The sequence below is a fragment of the Sinocyclocheilus anshuiensis genome, unplaced genomic scaffold (genome assembly GCF_001515605.1).
Source record: "Sinocyclocheilus anshuiensis isolate Anshui unplaced genomic scaffold, SAMN03320099.WGS_v1.1 scaffold257, whole genome shotgun sequence".
NCBI classification, from domain to species: domain Eukaryota; kingdom Metazoa; phylum Chordata; class Actinopteri; order Cypriniformes; family Cyprinidae; genus Sinocyclocheilus; species Sinocyclocheilus anshuiensis.
Window position 1 is genome coordinate 2,483,182 of NW_015539889.1, and position 6,185 is coordinate 2,489,366.

The window sequence follows — 6,185 nt, forward strand, 5'->3', positions numbered from 1 at the left end:
ATAATCAGTGATGCTGTCTACACCATAGATATATATATATATATATATATATATATATATATATATATATGTTGTACAGATGTGGTGGGTGGGATATCACCAGTAGGCTTAAAGGTTTCTGATTGGCACTGAGCCTTAGGTACTGCTGTTCCATTGGATGATTGTGTTAGATGTAAGGGGTCTGGTTCTTTTTCTTGACTGGTGGATGCACATGTGGACTTGCAATCATTATGAACATTATGATGAATAATGAGGAAATCTACCATTATGGCACCAGTAAACACATTTTTACATTTGATGTAACAGTCAAATAGTCAAACCTGAATCAGTCTTGCTTTTTTTGGAGCTCTGTCGTGCCATTGAAAGTCTCCTCTTCCCTAGAAAATATACAATTAAAATGTAATTTTACATCTATCATGACAAACACTCAACACAATGTCAAGCAAAATAAACGCTATTATTATTATTATTAATAACTTGATTGCATGTTTAATTTTTCTAATAAAAATGGATTGCAATTTAAAATTTGATAAAAAAAAGCTCCAGGTCTGCTGTGTTTGCTTTTGTAGGGCCCACAATTCTGTTATTATACATAACTATAAAATAATAATTATTAGTATTTTAATAAAGATTATTATTACTACTAAATACACATTAAACAAATAATTATTACTATTGTAATATTTCACTTTAAAATAAAAAATGGAATATTTAAAAAAAAATTTTTTTTTATTTTACAGTACAATTGTAAAAATACAATGCTAATATTTATGGCTGTCTTAATATCTTCATTTTCAAATGTTAAACGTAGATGGTTGCTTGTATTTTGGTGGAAAAAAGCAGGGGGCCCTTAAAGCTTGTTGAAAACAATGGTTATTACAAGTCATTCTAAGTTTGGGAAGACGGTTTGCAAATGCATGTTATATGCAACCCAAACTCAGAACAGATGCAGAGATGAGTGTGTGTGGAGCAGCGTTTACTGCGCACTGAGCCACTCTGAGACTCTGAAAACACTGAATCATGAGCTGCTCATGTGTAAAAGAACACAGTTCCACTTTTACTCTGAAGCACAATGCACCATTTGCGATTTGATTATCGCACTAAGCCATATCACAATTTAAATTTTATTTTAATTATTCGTGCAGCCCAACAAATGGAGTTAACAATGAAACCGATAGCCCCACCCCCAAGCTCACATTATTGGTTGAGCCACTGTTGCCAGGTAGGGCTCGTCAAACAAACAGAACAACATTCTGAAAGTCCAACAGAACCGCAGTGTTTATAATTTTCAGAGAAATCAACCTACAAACCATTTGCATACAGTCAAAAAATCACTTTGTACGTACTTCTTATGCGCTGCCTCTGTGACTTTCTGTCATGAGGAAGACACTGTCCTTTGATTTCCTCCTTTTTTTGTTCCACCTGTACTTCTGCTTCCTCTGTCTCATTTCTCTTTTCCATCACCTCATTAAAGTTCATACCCGAGTCAAACACCAGAGAGTCCTCCAACTTCACTGCAGGCTCCTCTTCTCCCTCCGCAGGCCCCGAGACCTTCTTCAGAAATGACTTACTGTAGTTGTGCTGCCCTACTTGCTCCAAGACTCTCTCCTCATTTTCCTCCTTTACGCTTATATTTTCCACTTTAAGGCATGTCCCATTCCCATTGCTTTTCTTCTGTTCACCTTCTTCTCTATCCAAATCTGAGATCTCATCTTCCTCTTCCTCAGGAACACAGTCAGTTTGTCCTACTGCTTGTTTAGCACCGCTGATCCCATTCTCCTCCTGCATGTTCTTGTCCTTTTCTGTCTTTTTTAACATGGGTGTCTCTCCATTTTTAGCAGTTAATTTCTTTCTTCTCTGTTTGTGAGAATGAGAGAATGAATAAAAGGAGAGAAGGCCAAAATGAGTACTGAAATAGAGGTGCAACATGAATGGGATATAAACGCATAATAAACCTCTTTGGTTGAGGGTTTCACATGGATTCCTTTGACTGTTTAGACAACACCATCATAGAACTTGACAGTGTAGGATGCTGCAGGATAATTAGAATCACATATGAAACATAAAAATTTAAATTTGAGTAAAAATCTGTTCATGTGACACACCTGTTTCATGCAATGAATACAGCAACAGCTTACCGTCTTTATTGACAGCCAAGACTTTTGCAGGATAAAATCGACAATCGGACCAGCTGGCAAGAACTTTTTCATTCACATGAAATCCCTGCAGGGAGTATGAATGAAAACACAACTAATTAATTTGCTTTATCAGTGGCTTTAAATGTGGCTAAACCATTGAGAATTTAGGGTCAGAGTATCTGATTTTTAAAAGATTTATTGACCTTGATAGATAGTCATCAGGTTCTGAAGGGCTCCTATGATACTGTTTCCTGTTTTGTTTTTTCTCTCCATGTTTCTGCATGTTGATTGCACCACGTAACAAATTTACAGTTTCCACAAAAATATTAAGCAGCACAACTGTTTTCAGTATTGATAATAATAAGAAATGCTTCTTGAGCAGCAAATCAGCATATTAGAAAGATTTCTAAAGAATCATGTGATATATTTTAAAATAGAAAAGAGTTGTTTAAACTGTAATAATATTTCACTTATATATATATTTGCTTGTATGATCCACACAGTAATAATCAGTTGAAATGACAACTGGACTGATGCAGCATCACTTTCACATCTCAGTAAATGGATTTATACATGGGGCTGATCCTAGACTGGGCTTTCATAAACTGGGATTTTTAAGGAGCACAGTCTGTGACTCACAGGGATAAAGCTGTCTTCCTGCCGTCCCTCTCTCCTCAGCTGAACCCTCTCCATGGGTCTCAGATACGGACTGGCTCAGTCAAACCACTCATCATAGCAATGGCTCCACTGGCGATAGTGGATTAAGACCTTCTCATTCTCATAGTCAATCTTCTCAATGTTGGCAGTATACCTGGCAGTGAAATCACACACAGACAGCTTGCTATAAAAACAGAGTGTGGGAAACTTAATTTCCCACACGCCCACCTCAAACTTAATTCCTCGCCTGTTAGGAGGCATTTTGCTCATGATGCTAGTAACTACCTAATATGAAAAAATCACATTTTAGTAAGTTCCCAGTGATCATTACATTACATTAGATCGGTCTCATTACTGTTTTTACAAGTAGACCTTTTGAGTGCTAACATGAGAGAAAAAAGAAAGAGCAAATTGACTCTCAAAAATATAGTAAAATTGCAACATTTTTTAAAATAATATTTTACCTTATACATTTATTAATTTGTTTTTAAATCATAATGGTAATAACTAACTACTAATAACAGTAAGTGACACTGAACTGTATCACAGCAACAGTTTTGGAAGGAAAACATTACTTTTAACTATTTATTGTCGCAGCTTGCTAAAATTACACATCAAGGTCACTGGTTACTGAGACTATTGCAGTGTTCTGGAACAAATTTGGAAACTAATTTACCAAGCAAGTATATGACCAATAATAAAAAATGTTCTGTTGGCCTTCCAAGATGTAGATTTTATTTCTTCATCGAACTTTTTCACAGGAGAAAGCAATATTATGGAAAGAGGACACATATTTCAGTTGGAAGCAATGGTTTGAAGATAAAAACATCTTAATAATGGAGTTGTTTCTGACAAACACACAGACATTTAACATGGATTGGAGTCGTGTGGATTATTGTGATGCTTTAATCAGCTGTTTGGACTCTCATTTTGACTGCACCCATTCACTGCAGAGGATCCATTGGTGAGCAAGTAATGCATTTCTCCAAATCTGTTCTAATGAGGAAACAAACTCGTCTACATTTTGGATGACCTGAGGGAAAGTACATGTCCCGCAAATTTTAAAACTTTTCCTTTAATGGTCAACATTTTACTATATTATTCAGACAGTAGACCCCATTCCGTTACTGATGAGGGTTAATTAAGTATCTTTTAAGCTTTGTAGCTTTGTCTTGAAAAAAATCATGTCAGATTCAGCTTGAGATTCACAGTAAACCCCAAAAATTTTATTTTACATGCTACAAGTCTACATTACCACTATTATTATTAAAATAGTTTAAATTATTCATTATTGAATAATTAAATAATAATAATTAAATTAATAATTTTGATGATTCAGCTGAAAAACTATAAAGCAGTTATTACAACAAAAATCAAGATTTATTTTGACATAACATTTAAAATAATTTAAAATCATGATTTCTGTTTTGTTTTTCCCCTACCAAAGCAACAGCAAAATCTTTCCCATAAAAACCACGCAGATCTACAGCATTTCACTATACAGTGTAGGTGCGAATCCAGGTCATGGCATCATGCCACTAAACACTGCAAACAACAGACGTAACTTAATTATCAATAGCCTACTTAGCTAAGCCTCTTATTTCTACGTAACTTTAATGTTTACGTTCAAATTCAACATTCCTTTTGTATAAATAAAACGTTAAAAAAATGTTAGGAATGGATCTATCTAAATAATTTACAATTTAAATTATTGTAACTAAATCAATTATATAAATAATAATATTATACACTACAAAACACTATAAACATGTTTAATTGACTTATTTACTCTTGCATGAGTAGTCATATAAATGAGAGTAATTAACTGTGATTTTATCAGGGGCCCCCAAATGCCTGACAATGACAATGGAAACAATAGAGATGCCAGATATTCCAACATTACACTGCTGTTTATTATTCCCAGATCAAAGATTTCTGCCTGTCTATAGCCAAAAGCAGACAGAGAACATCATTTAAGTCTATCTGAAATCCTACAGGATCAATCTTCATCTTAGTGAAAACACAAGCAGACATCAACTTCCTGACTGATCCACACCCTCCAAGAGAATAATGACATGGATAGTATTGGGCAGTACATCGCCACTCCCACAAATGCAAGCTGTAAATCACAACATGCTTCTTCTACCAGTGCACACGTTACGACATTTATTTGATTTCATTAGGCTACCTAAAATCTGTAATTACACATTACATTTTCTAAAACAGCATCTTTAAACATTCCGTACTCGAACAAAGTCTTGCCATTGCGAGTATTATAAACTGCTATAAACATCAGTTACCTGCTGTGATATCCGTCTCTTTAACTATAAAGGCGCGTCATGCATCTATTACAGTCTCTTTTATTGTAACCACGTTGGGCGCGAGATGCACGCACTTACTATTTTCCAATGTGTTCCACACAGACTACCGGTATGAACAATACCGCAACCGCGCATGCGTCAGCGACTAGAGTCTATATAAAGACGTCTAGCAGCTTCATTGTGAGGTACAGGCGTTGCTTTAATACAATACCTTTCAAAAGTAACAGGCCATTGAGTCATTTTTTTATTTTTTCTTTTATTCAGCAAAGATCAAATTAAATTGATACAAATTGTAAATAAAGACATTTTTGAAGGGATACTCCACCCCAAAATGAAAATTTTGTCATTAATCACTTATGTCGTCCCAAACCGGTAAAAGTTTCGTTCGTCTTCAGAACACAATTTAAAGGGGTCATATGATGCGATTTAAATTTTTCCTTTCTCTTTGGAGTGTTACAAGCTCTTGGTGCATAAAGAAGATCTGTAAAGTTGCAAAGACTAAAATCTCAAATCCAAAGAGATATTCTTTATAAAAGTTAAGAGTCAACCACGCCTACCTAAAACGGCTCGTTCTAACACGCCCCCACATGTCTACGTCACGATGTGGGAAGATTTGCATAACGCCGCCCAAATGTTCACGCAAAGAAGGCGTAACTTTTATTCTTGCTGTAGTATTGTTGTTGCCACCGCCATGTCGTGAAGACGCTGTGTGTTTAGTTGTGAAAGCAAAACTACTTTGTTTGGCCTTCCAAAAGAGGACGATATCCACTTCGTCATGCCTAGAGCTGATCCGTGCTGGTCGCTGAGGAAATACATCAACTTCACGCTGTGAATCGCTGGATCGGCTTTCACCGTGGACAAAGTGGAGTCCAGCCTGAGGTCGTCACATGTGGTTGACACTAGCCCGTTCTCAAGCCCGCCGGCCACCGCTCACTCTAACCTGCCGGCCGTTCCTCACTCTAGCCCGCCGTGTGTGACGCTGTGTGCTTCGTTGCGAAAGCGAAACTATTTTGTTTGGTCTTCCAAAAGAGGACACAACTAGAAATCAGTGGTTAAGTTGTATTTACAA

The 6,185-nt window shown here is 36.2% G+C and overlaps 1 pseudogene; it reads right to left on the minus strand.

Annotated features, from left to right (window-relative positions):
* LOC107685723 (PHD finger protein 20-like) overlaps positions 1-3,065 on the minus strand; it is an 8,050-nt pseudogene extending 4,985 nt beyond the window's left edge.
* Between the last annotated feature and the right edge of the window lie 3,120 nt (positions 3,066-6,185).